We start from the raw sequence: 14,233 nt of genomic DNA on the forward strand, positions 1-14,233 counted from the left end.
GAAAATCTGGGAGTTGTTTAAACATTCCAATATTTGATATTGTTCTGCAGTATAGTAAATAACGGAATGAGTTATCTGTAGGGATTTCAAGCAGAAATACTAAATTCATGAAGTACATTCCTCGAAGCTATTTTAGCGGATTTATGTAGGAGAGAAAAACAGATGAGAGACAACTGTGCACAATAAAAGTCACCACAATGTAATTCATTGCTTCTACGACGAAAGTTTCTATTATCGGACAATGAGTAGATATTTCAAGTTACAATGCGTTTTCCCACACTTTTAATAGTATGAAGCCGTAGCAGACATCAGCTGTGTGTCCGTGTATACGCTCATTGTGTTGGTGTGAGCTCGAAACAGCAATTTATCTCATTCACATGCGCTTTATTAACCTGATTCCCATTTCATTTCTTCATTGTGTCATAGTACAATCAAAATTACCTACTGTTTCACATTTCAACAACCGAAGTTAAATTTGACTTGTAAATAATAGATTTTAACTATCAGTCGTCGTTTTGAAATTTTTTATTGGTAGATCTAGATTTCAGCTAGAAACCAGCCATTCTCAATGTACTATCATTTTTTATCAATGCATGTAATGCCTGTTGGTCGGGCTTCTTCCACAGTTCATTGAATACTAATGAACTGTGGATGAAGCCTGACCAACAACCATTACATGCATTGATCAAAATTGATAGTGCATTTAGAATGGCTAGTTTCTATCTGAAATCTAGATCTGGCAATAAAAAATTTCAAAAGGACCGCTGATAGCTGAAAACTATTATTTGAAAGTCAATATAACAGTCGCTGAGTGCAACAGCCTTCTGAATGGAAGGTAACGTGACGAAGTTACATTAATAGATGTAACGAAATATATTACTGTATATTCCACACTGTTGTTTTCCAGGGCCTATAAGAAGGAGAGTTTCAGGATGAACAAAACGTATTCCACATTAAACACATATGCATAAAAGGTACGTCGGCGACGTTTTACAACTGCCGCTGCCGTTACATCAGGTCTTACAAATAATGTTTTTTAGATTTTCTGCCAATTTACGAATCATTACTTCATTACTCTGTTCCTCCGAAGTCTTAGACTTCACTACCACATGCGTCATGTATTATTATTTCCAAACGTTAAACAGTGTGAAGCCCTTTACAGTGACCAAGAAAATAAACTCCCTTCTTGTTTTGTATATAAAGAGAAGTCCAGAGTGACATAAATTTATTTCTGTAAAGACTGTTACTTCTTTTGTTCCAGAGCCTTTTCATGTCACAAGGGGTTTCTTTGTGTTATACATCATAAATAGGTCTATAAAGAACCGAAGCGTACAGTGACTCCAATACTTAAGTACTACCTAAAATTGAAATTGTGTTTCAGGAGTGCAATAAAGGCGTATAAGACATTGTGTTTCGGTTCTTGACAGTGACCTCATTGTCTTAAATTTTCATTTAATAATACCCTCTTATGTGCTCTTGGGTTGTCGTCTTTTACTTAAACGAAATTTTCACCTAATATTAAGCCCGTCTGACACACTGTTTTAAAGTAAAAGTCAGGTTCCTGAGGTTCAGCTGTGTCGCTTCACCAGATTGTGGATTTTGACTTACACTACATTTATTCATTTTACATCTAATTTTTCCGTGTCTGTACGAGATTAGTTTAAATAATGCTGTAATTCGAGAACTGATAACACTATAAAATAGTTACAGATTAATCTCACTTACAAATACAACGAGGAACGATAGTTAATTTACAAGAAGTAAGTTCACACCCAGTAAACAATGTTTCTGTTTCAAAATATAATTTTTTTATGTTCTTATGTTACATTTACCTACAACAATGCGTGACATTAGTAGTGTTTCCAATATGTTTCTTTGTGGTTTGAGATAATTACAATCAAATTAGGTATCACTAAGTACGTATGACGTTTAATGTATTTATCTTATTTATTTCTCTGATTGCATTGTATCAGAAAGCGATCTCTCTCTCTCTCTCTCTCTCTCTCTCTCTCTCTCTCTCTCTCTTTCTCTCTCTCACTCAAACAAACACACACACACACACACACACACACACACACACACCACATACACGTGCGCGCGCTCCTCTCTCTCTCTCTTTTTGTCTCCTCCTCCCCTGCCCCTCTCCCCCCTGTATTCCACACAAAACATTTCTAAGTTTTCTTTTATGTCTATTTTCTGAAAACAAGAGAAATTTCGTACGAACTTTCGTAGAAAATGAAGATACGTGTGATGTTTTCTCTCGATCGCCTCCTTGATTTGTTATTTACAAGGAAATTCATGGTATTGTAAAAGCTGATTGTGTTTTATGTTATCTGTTTCAAAAAACCGATAACCTTGTCAGCCGAAGTGTGAAACGGTTAGCCACCTTTCGTAACTAATGAACAACATTCCTGAGTTCATGGGAGCTATGGGATTGGTGAATTTGTTGCGTAACAAGTCTTGAAACAGGCTACTAATTTTGAGTTTTTGATTTCAGTTCTTACGTTTTATCGCACAAGGTAAAGATTCTGTGGTATTACTGCAAAGGCGTCCAATGCCAGTGACGTTTGAAATTTCATGGGCTTGAATATTGGGCAGCTTCAATACGAAACGTTATAAAACCAATTAAATTCAGTCTATTTACCCTGAAGAGAATTGCTGAAGAGATTTACATCATTTGGTAAAAAAGTGTAAACTTGCACCAATGGTTTTTATCGAACAAGAATATGTGCCTGGACTAGTTTTGTTAGCAAAATAAGTATTCAGAAATAACCAAAGTTAGGATTTTCTTACAGTCAGATACGAGTATCGGAATAACTTTGTTCTTGCAAATGTTATTGCGTTGCTAGGATTCCTAGAACTGTAACTCAGAGGATTTAGGAAAATATACGTCCTTCTAAACATCTGACCGCGGACTAAGGCAGGTGAGGAGTACGTGGAAGTACGTTGGAGGATCAAGGTGAGAGATGAAATTTACTTTGAGAGAAACCCAAATAGGAAGGGGAGGGGGGACGGGGGACGGGGGTGGGGGGATATTCTGCAGCCTTAAAGTATCTTAAATTTGGAGGAAGAAAAAGCTACCGAGAGAGACGTTGTGGAACGTTTGGGTGTTTCCCTTCCCTATACATTTCTCGAAAGTGAGGGGGATATACAGTCGGGATATTCTGGTGAAAGAAATTCAGAGGCGAGGTAAACGGTCTTACTCTAACTCGGAATTTGTGTGGATGTATTCCTTTAAAGCTAATATACACCGTATAATACTCTGCAATGCAAATGAAAAGTTAAAACCAGATGTCTGTTCCAAAAAATTTGTGGGTTGAAGTGAAAGTCATTGTCTGACAGGACACCGTGTTCCGCTGAAACGACTCACCACACGCAAGCTCGTTAGAATAGCAGAAAACTTGTAAAACATTTGCGATATTCTCTTCTGTCGTGACGTGCGTGGCGTATTGCAGAGCCTCAGCTCGCGACTCTGCCGTTCCATTAAAAGTTAGTCCGCGGTGCGTTACCAACGCACAGCGGACGAGAAGTAAAATTCTTGCTTTCAGCGAAACTGCTATGCGAGCGCGGGTGACATTTACACACTACAGCTCAGCGCTAGGTCTCGTTGTGTGAATCCAGCTTCTTAATTCATATCCACGTTCGCATACTCCTTTATGCTTTATGCTTTACTTAAAAGAAAATGTTTACAGAACGAAACGGCATAAACTATTGAACAGCATCATGAAAATGAGTGATGAAATTCCTGTCAGGCACATCCACCTGTGTAAATTGTAGCTCCCTGGCATTCAAAATAGTATTAAAAACAGAAATGCCAATCACTTTAGTTTTACTTTTGGTTCATTACGAAAGTACGTTAAATAGGAGCTGTTCCTACATCGCTGAGTTCTTGCTTCACGGTATCGGGGGCATGCTACGTACTCGTTTCTAAAACTGGAATTGCAGTCTACTTAGCCATTTTACGAGCGGGCTTCAAAAGATAAGTTACTCATTTCTTCCCATGTTAAGACTATTGCGCAACAACGGTGGCATATTGTCAGGAGTTCTTGCAAACACAGTTCTGCTGCAGAACGGATAACATCACAGTGTGCTAGCGAAATGGTGCCGCAAATGGGAACGTACTCCGAAGTTATGTACGCGTGATAGTACCATTCTTGTGGTCAAAACTTCTAAATTGCACACATAGTCACCGTGAAATTCTGGCAGTATACAGACCACGTGCAATATGGCATGCAGCCTTAGTAAAGAGGTGCAGACCAATCTGACCCAGGCCGCAAAGACGAGTGCAATGCTGAGGGAGGACCACAGACGGGAATGTCCAGGAACTGATTGATAAAAATTCCAAATTTTTCCACCGTGAGAACGATCAATTAGTGGTTCTTGAATAGCTTTGCGAGGAACTGAACTATTGGCTGAATGTGCCGACCGTTGTGGGGATTAAGTTGAAAAACTCTGTCACTGCGTCTGTATCACTTCGTAGTACAGCATTCAATTAAAGTTATTTGATCTGCCTTAATAACGTGTAAGTTACTTTTTGAAGTCGCTTCGTACGGTCTTCGACTTAAAAGGAAGTTCCGACCGAGATCGATGAAGAAATACATTTTTTTAACACAATTTGCATTGCTGAAGTGTATAGATCATGTCTGCAAAAGTAGTTTTTGACTGATGAAGTATTTTGAAGTTACAGAGTGTTGAATAAAATCGTGCACCGACCGAAATACATGCAGCTGTCGCCACTCTCTGAGTCCCAGAAAAGATTCGACTTGTATATGAATTTCTGTCCACGGAAGATGTGCTTAAAAGGTGCACAGGTGTCAGTACGCAAAGCGTCAAAGAGGGCTTCCACGTGAGCATCTGGAAAGTGGTACCGAAATATGTACTTGTGACGCGGCAGCTGTTGAAATAGCAGCATATGTAGCTGCAAGTACATTCAGCGAAGTGCATTCATCTACTCTGAAGACAATGAATTTGTAGGGAATCGTCACAGGGACAACCAGCGGAAACGTCGCAGAGTCATCTGACAGGGAAAGCATGGCCGCCGTAGAGCGAGGAATACGTTAGTTTGTGAAAAGAGACCGACTGAAAAAAATACTGCACCAAGTTCAGAACCACAGTTGCTTGATAAATAGGAAGGATGGCTCTATGGTCCTGGAATCTCAGATTAGCCGGGAAATCATTAATTGCGTTTTCGGATAAAATTTTTCTTGTGTAAGTAACACTCATCCAGCTGATATAACTTTTACAAGAATCCTTTGTTTTATCAAATGTCCTGTTAACTCGACAAGCCCGAACACTAGATTTCTGTTCGATGCGTTGTCTTTCCCGTAAGGGAGCACTTCGTTTTCCAAGGCGTGCAGGGTGCACGAGAAATGCTTAGCCAAATTTTTAAGACAGGTACCACAACGACAGATGAAGAAATTGCGTCATAATAAGCTGGATACCACATCACTTTATTTCCATTATAAAAGGTGTATTATCATTATTGCTGAAAATTTATCGGTGTGTAATGACTGCGTGGTAAATATGAATGTGTGGTTATGAGTCTCCGCTGTCTCAGCATGACATATTGTCTATTTCGTACAAATGTATTTGAACTCGAACTTTTCGGTTAGGGGAGTGTGGTACATCCATGATGGTACACGAGCACATTTTGCTACTGATGTAGACAACATCTAATACATATAAATGTGTAACTCTATGGAAAATATGCAAGTCTTGTTTTTCCTTTCATGATTATTTTTCAATCATTACGTTTAACAATTATGTCGATAGATTCAAATACTAAGTGAACGTAAATGTTAGAATGTATCTCTAGGTATCTTTGCTGTACGAGTGCGTGTTTTCGAGCGTCGCTACTGAACAGTCGAATGGAAACAGTATTTTCTCGTATGTCATGACTGGTATTTTGGTTTTCTATGCGAATGGGCACGGATAAAACACTAAAAGCATTATGTGCCCCCTGTCGTGTGAATTACAGGTACACGCTGATTAATTCTGACTTAACTGTGAACTGTGCGCACTGCTTTATGCGTGGGCTAACTTAGTTGTCTCGTGCGCAATGGGCGCAAATCGGTGGCACATTTCGTGGGCTATGCTTCGATGTGAAGCAGCCTTGAATTACGTATTAGCAGTCAATGAACTGAAACTGTTCCGCAAAAGCCACGATGTAAGACATTGTATAGACGAGTATAGTCTGTAAATAAGTCAGCGATGAGGGTCTTTTTTTTTTTTTTTTTTTTTTTTTTTCAAATTGTGCGCACGCGGGAACAGCAGTCCCACGAAATGAAGGTCACGAAGGCAGCAGTGGCCGCACAGGAGATTCATCATTACCTTCAACAGAGATATAATAGAGCTGGAGACACTGTTTTCGATTAAGAAACCCCAAACACTAGCAATGGCTAGCATCGCCACCGCACCGTTTCGGAAACCTGGAAGGAGGTAAGGTGGGGTTTTGAACTGGCTATTGAATGTCATTAGGCTCTACGTTGCAAAAGTAATGCAGTGCCTGTTTTCTCTTTAAAATAAGATGTCTTTCCTGTCTTATGATTATAACTAGTCGATCTGCGATAAAATCGGCATCCCAATAGCATCAATATACACCCTAGGAAAAAAAGAGAACAACGTCCACGAAGGAAATTAATTTTTCCAAAAGGATTGAAATCGGTAGGTGTATTTGTACGCACAAAGAAAATATTAAAATTTCGAAAGAAACTGATGAATTATTCAAGGGAAATGCCTTCACAATTTGAAAAAGTCATTAACGTGATTATACACGTCTGGCCTTTATGCAAGATTTTATTCGGCTTGGCGTTAATTGATAAGGGTTGCACGTCCTCCTGAGGAATTTCGTTTCAGATTCTGTACAAATGGCGCGTTACATGGTCAAACTCCCGAGAAGGTTGGAGAACCCTGCCCATAATGCTGCAAACGTTCTCTATTAGGGAGAGATCCAGCAACCTTGCTGGCCAAAATAGTACTCGACACATACGAGGACAAGCAATAGAAACACTATACGGACGGGCATTACCTTGCTGAAGTGTAAGCCCAGGATGGCTTGCCGTGAATGGCAACAAATCACGGCACAAAACATCGTCGACGTACCGTTGTGTTTGTAAGGGTCTCGCGGATGATAACCATAGGGGCGGGCCCTACTGTTTTATATGAAAAGCAATGGCATTCCTGATCATCGTTATTGGTTGTAATATCCCGTCTCTGTCTGGGGCACTTCCAGACAAGTCTTCGCTGGGGCATGTTGTCTACACACCGCTTTCCCAACCGTTGTCAGCTTTCGTGAAAGAAGCCGCTACTTCTCTTTCAAGCAACTCCAAACTTGTTCTCACAAGGGCTGAGTGGATCCCACTTCCCATCAGCGCCCAGAAGATCCAGACGGTCCCCCATCCAAATGGTGGCCAAGCCCGACAGTTCTTAGCTTTGGAGATCTGATGGCTACCGGTGTTACCACTATGGCAAGGCCATTGAAGAGTTTCCATAAAAAGATTTCGAATCTCTCTAAGAATCAGAGTCTAGTAGCCGTAAGTGAAATATGTAACTGCCAATTCCGTGTTGGCACCCACTACCACTGCACTGTGGTGCTTATCAGTCTGTGAGTATTAGCTGTTGAGTGCTCTTCCTCTAGAAGAAAAATAAGTTAAATGAATCGTATGTCGTGTCAAAAGAAGCAACGATATTTACCCCACATCAACATTACCTTCAATGAAACAGAACACGAGACGTGTAAGAACTATAACACAACCAAAAATTGGCCTATGCTGGTACGTGCGATTCTAGAGTATATCCCCATGATTAAAGCCCTCTCAGTGTCAGGCAGCATGCTGCTTCCTCCCACGTAAGTCTCGTGAAATGAACACGACGGAAAAAAATCAGAGAAATTAGACCTCATTCAGAAGGTCATCGACAATCGTTCATTCTACGACCTACTTGCGAATGGAAAAACAGGTGTGATAGTGGTACCAAAGCACCCGCCGTCACACACAGTAAGATGGCTTGCTTAGACGTATATATAGAGGAACAGCTGTAAGGAAGCTTTTGCTGATTCATGTCGATGTAATGTATATGCGACTTACACGACTGGAGAGCGAGTCCTAGTACTGAATGAATAAATAATGTATCAAAACATCAATACCGACAGAATCCCAGCAGACATGGGCTGGGGCATTGGTCATCAAACAGTTGTGCTCAAGAGCCAATACTGAGGTCGAACACGTCTGACCATATATGTACCGACCTTATTATTAATTACCATCCTCGTGAACACTCTGTTATGAGACTCCAACAGACTATCTGTACTAAGAAGCGATACGTTAGCTGCCAGGCAACCAGTAAACATCGTTAGAAGATTGCACTATTCGTGTCGAATATTCTCTGTTTCGTATTTATGCCACCCTCAGTGAGCGCAAAGCTGTGACACTGTAACTGCCTGACGCACTGCTGTTGTTTTGTCTATGTCAGCGAATGACTGATTAATAAGAGCAACTTTTCTTATGTTTAAATGCATAATAATATAATACAGGACACGAGAACCACTTTTTTTTCTACTCACTGCATTGTAACTTTTTGAGTCATCAGTCAACTGATTGGTTTGATGGAGCCCGCCATGAGTTCCTCTCCTGTGCCAACCTTTTCATCTCACAGTAGTACTTACAACCAACGACCTCAATTATTTGCTGGACGTATTCCAATCTCTGTCTGCCTTTACAGTTTTTACTCTGTAGAGCTCCCTCCAATATCACTGTAGTTATTCCGTAGTGTTCCTTCGTCACAGATGTCCTATCATCCTGTCCCTTCTTCTTATCCTTCCATACTTTCTCAGTCCACATATATTCAACATTCTTCTGTAGCACGACATCTCAAATCATTCGATTCTTCCAGTTTTCCCACTGTTCATGTTTCACTCCTCAAATTAAGGCCTACGTTTGATACTAATAGACTTCTCTTGGTCAGGAGTGCCCTTTTTGGCGGTACTTGTCTGATTTTTCTTCCCTCCTTGCCCCGTTTGTCATGGGGTATTTTGCTGCCTAGGTAACTTTGTGACCATCAATCACGACGTTCAGTTTCTCGCTGTTCTCAGTTCTGCTTGTTCTCATTACTTATGTCTTTCTTCGATTTACTCTCAGCCCTTGTTCTGTACTCATTAAACCGTTCCTTCCATTCAGCAGTTCCTGTAATTATTCTTTACTTTCACTGAGGATAGCAATGTCATCAGGGAATCTCATAATTTATATCCTTTCACTTTGAATTTCAGTTCCATTTGTGAAGCTTTCTTTTATTTTCTTAACTGCTTGTCCGAAGTATAGATAGCACAGTAGGGACGAAAGCTTACACACCTGTCTTATATCTTTTAAACCGAGCATTGATTACAACAACCTGAATCTCATATTCCATGTATAAATATGTAGTGCATTTGAAGATGACCATAACGCGCATCCACGAGCGATTGTTATTTCCGTTTGAAATGTATAACACAGCGGTTGATCGGTACGAGACGTACATGCCTATGAGCTGTCTGGACGATAACAAAAGTTTCCCTCTCTCTCATCCAGTAAATCCGCAGTAGCCACGCTACTTACCTCTCCGCCCTTCTGATACGTGGCCAACTTCGTTTAGCTCACTGTCCGCCCCCGGTAGCTGAGTGGTCAGGGCCACAGAGGTCACTCCTAAGGGCCCGGGTTCGATTCCCGGCTGGGTCGGAGATTTTCTCCACTCAGGGGCTGGGTGTCGGTTGTCCTAATCATCATCATTTCATCCCCATCGACGTGCAAGTAGCCGAAGTGGCGTCAAATTGAAAGACTTGCACCCAGCGAACGGTCTACCAGACGGGAGGCCCTAGTCACACGACAATTAGCTCACTGCCCAATTCACTAACATCAATTAAAGTTAAGCACGTCTTAAATCTCACTGTCTCTGTTAGAATTTTGGTTGAATGGCAAAACGATACACTTAGGAAGATCTTAACGTTAGTTGATATTTCTGGATTCAGCTGTTGGTTACCGCATGCATATTATTATAGAATACGACTGAGAACAGCAGGCCGCACGAATACTAAATTCCGGCCGCATGCGGCCCGCGAGCCGCAGTTTGACGACCACCGGACTAGAGTATCGGCTATGTATGTCTAAAGCGTCCCTTCTTTGAAAAACCTAAAGCAATATACTTGACGATACTACTGAATAAAGAGCTCAATGCCTGTTCAGCAGCGCACACGAAAGACGAAAGCACTTTTGAAGCGAGTAGCATCTGGAGGCCGGAGAGGCTCTTGTGTTACTCGGCTGCGGGTATCGCTCCAGATATCGTCGGCAGTCGCATGTGGGGCCGGCCTCCCTTGGGAACATGTGGTCGGCAGCGGAGCGGCTTCTTCAAGGCGCTCAGTGACAGATGCGACTAGGGGACACTTGTCCTCTCTCTCGTTATTTATTAGTTTCGTCTTACTGAGTGTCGGTGAGGGACGTATCTCCCCCAACGGCTCTTCACCGAGCGTATAAACATGCCTTGCGAGAGGTGTTGTCAGAAGGTGACACAAACAATTCCTCCCTGGGTCCTTCTGGGAAATGTATTTTTCGTCTTCGATGAATCGTATCTCTCCATAATATCAAAGTAAGACTTTCTCAGCATTCTGTCAAAGAGCAGACCTCTCACTTTCAGGAAGACGAATGAAAATTCTACCAAAAAAAAAAAAAAAAAAAAAAGGACATGAAGTAATAAACTGAAACGTAACTGATGTAGGAACGGCAATATCGTGTCAGCATAACTAGATTCAAGGGGGCATTCTGTATTGTTCATCACGGATATCTGCGTGTTCATCTTCAGTTTTCGTACTACGTCAGTTACTGGCTAACACAGCAAAACAGTGTGCTCCACGATATTTTCCCGTTACTTTCAGTTGTTAAAAAAATGGTTCAAATGGCTCTGAGCACTATGGGACATAACTTCTGAGGTCATCAGTCCCCTAGAACTTAGAACTACTTAAGCCTAACTAACCTAAGGACATTACACACATCCATTCAAACCTGCGACCGTAGCGATCGCGCGGTTCCAGACTGTAGCGCCTAGAACCGCTAATGGAAATAAAATAGACGTGAGCCACCTACCAAAGAGACAAATACGGGGTGGCAATTATTGAACTATACGAAATAAAATAGTCATAAGTTCTGAAGGGTTCGCGTTAGGACATCGAAACTCCACGGTTGGCCACGGGACATGATGCGGCTTAGTATGGGCGTTATTGTTTGGTTTAGTGACGATGCCCACTTTCCTTTGGATGGTTTCGTCAAAAAGAAAAATCGGGCATTAGGAAGACTGAGAATCCGCAATTCGCGATGGAGACGTCTTTTCACCCTCAACGGGGGACTGTATTGTGTGATGCCCAGTTACGGAATAATCGGTGCGGTATTCCGTGAGGGCACGTTGACTACCGAGCGGTATGTGAAGGCTTCCGAGGATTTTTACATCCCCATTGTCGAAAGTGACCCTGTTTTCGACAAGATGTGGTTCATGCAAGACGGAGCTCGATCGCATCGAATCAGGATGTCCTGAAGCAGCTTTTGGGGTTCGCATGCTGGCTCTAGGGTAGCACCATATTTTCGAGTCTGAGAACATTGTGACTCCCCTGTGTTGAAGACAAGGTGTACAGCAATAACTCTAAAACCACTGTTGAGCTGAAAACAGTCATTCGGCAGGTCATCGACTGCATCGATTTTCCGACATTTCAGCGGGTCATGGAGAATTTTGCTATTCGTCGTTGTCAGGCATATCGAACATGTCATAACCTAAAGCCGAATATCTGTAGTGGCGTTTACATGTCGAGTAAAGTGTGTGCACGCCGTAGTTTGTAACAAATTTATGTTTTTTTATATATAGTTCAATAACTGTCACCCTTCCCGTTTTGTGTCCTGAAATTTCCGATAAGCATTTTCGTTTCGCTATATACAACTCTGTAAAGAAAATTTTCCTTCATAAGGACAACAGCCATATCGAATGTAAATCAGTTGCTCGGACATGACAGATTCGTTTTACATTTCACAGCAACGTACATATCTTCCAACAGTTGTATGACAGGAATGAATTTTACATCTACAACAAAAGTGGAAACATGAATTGCAAACAGGGTGCACCACTTTATGAATAGATTTCATTTCATACGACAAGTGAGTAGTTCATACTAGCGAGTATAGGTACGGTTGTATCATAGTGTCTTGCGGTGAGCAACTGTATTACAACAGCCTATTAAAGCTAAGGTTGTTGTTATTAGTTAACTGCGTTCTTGTAACTGCTATTAGAACCACGAGTCAAATATGTGCTAGAAGTTACTATTGGTATTTTAACACAGCTTTCTATAGACGTAAGGGAAAGAGAAGAGGAAAAAGAACTGAGAGCCCTGTTGCCATCACGGTCAAAATACAGACGGAGAACAAGCTCGAAAGGGGGAAGGAAATCACTGATCGCCTTTCCCAAGGACCATCCTGGAATTCGCCTCAAGCGATTTTGACAAACCAGTGAAAACCGTAAAGGGCGGTGGTTTGCGCCACCACCCTTCCGAACACTAACGCAATGTCTCACCACCGCGCCACCTCGTTCAGTAATACTTAAAAAATTTTTTAAATTTGTGATATCAACGAAGTAACTTCTCTTTGGTGATCACGATTTCTTATTTGTTTAGTTTTTTGTGCATTGCATAAGTAATGAGATGGTTATATTTAGTATTATGAGCAGGGCGGCACAAAGGTATTTTTTAACAGAAAATGTTTGTCCAGTAAGGAATGGTTGTGGCCTGACCGTGTCAAAATTTTTTACTGTTATGTTCGCTAAATTAATAACTAATGAAACCCATCAGCGTAAGGTTAATGCAACCTTTGTGATGGAATATACAGTATAAGGTGGATGGTAAAGTGATCATTTTATCTAGAGGAATAGTGTGTCTGTTAAATCAAGGTTTGAGAACTGGAGGACATGTGTGCACTTAGATAATTTTTCTCCATTTTTCAAGAACTCAGGACTTTTTAATACATAATTGTCGATGGTTTATTACTTGAGCCTAGCTTATGTACACTACTTGTTCAACCGCAGATGGACAGTTTGTGTTTAAAAATGAGTTATTATACATAGAAGGTAATATTAAAAAATCGGCATATTTTAGTAGATTAATCGTTGAATTCATTTCCGTTATACAGTGACGATCGCAGATGACGCTTCAACGAAACAATACATCAACACCATTCTGATGCCTTATTTATAGTGATTTGACCTATGGTTTTTAATAAAAATGATTAATCAGCCTATACAAAATAAAGTGCTCTTTATTAGACTATAGAAGAGAGAGCCCCCCATGAACCATGGACCTTGCCGTTGGTGGGGAGGCTTGCGTGCCTCAGCGATACAGATAGCCGTACCGTAGGTGCAACCACAACGGAGGGGTATCTGTTGAGAGGCCAGACAAACGTGTGGTTCCTGAAGAGGGGCAGCAGCCTTTTCAGTAGTTGCAAGGGCAACAGTCTGGATGATTGACTGATCTGGCCTTGTAACAATAACCAAAACGGCCTTGCTGTGCTGGTACTGCGAACGGCTGAAAGCAAGGGGAAACTACAGCCGTAATTTTTCCCGAGGGCATGCAGCTTTACTGTATGATTACATGATGATGGCGTCCTCTTGGGTAAAATATTCCGGAGGTAAAATAGTCCCCCATTCGGATCTCCGGGCGGGGACTACTCAAGAGGATGTCGTTATCAGGAGAAAGAAAACTGGCGTTCTACGGATCGGAGCGTGGAATGTCAGATCCCTTAATCGGGCAGGTAGGTTAGAAAATTTAAAAAGGGAAATGGATAGGTTGAAGTTAGACATAGTGGGAATTAGTGAAGTTCGGTGGCAGGAGGAACAAGACTTCTGGTCAGGTGACTACAGGGTTATAAACACAAAATCAAATAGGGGTAATGCAGGAGTAGGTTTAATAATGAATAGGAAAATAGGAATGCGGGTAAGCTACTACAAACAGCATAGTGAACGCATTATTGTGGCCAAGATAGATACGAAGCCCACGCCTACTACAGTAGTACAAGTTTATATGCCAACTAGCTCTGCAGATGACGAAGAAATTGAAGAAATGTATGATGAAATAAAAGAAATTATTCAGATTGTGAAGGGAGACGAAAATTTAATAGTCATGGGTGACTGGAATTCGAGTGTAGGAAAAGGGAGAGAAGGAAACATAGTAGGTGAATATGGA

This window comes from Schistocerca piceifrons, chromosome 5, assembly GCF_021461385.2.
Source record: "Schistocerca piceifrons isolate TAMUIC-IGC-003096 chromosome 5, iqSchPice1.1, whole genome shotgun sequence".
NCBI classification, from domain to species: domain Eukaryota; kingdom Metazoa; phylum Arthropoda; class Insecta; order Orthoptera; family Acrididae; genus Schistocerca; species Schistocerca piceifrons.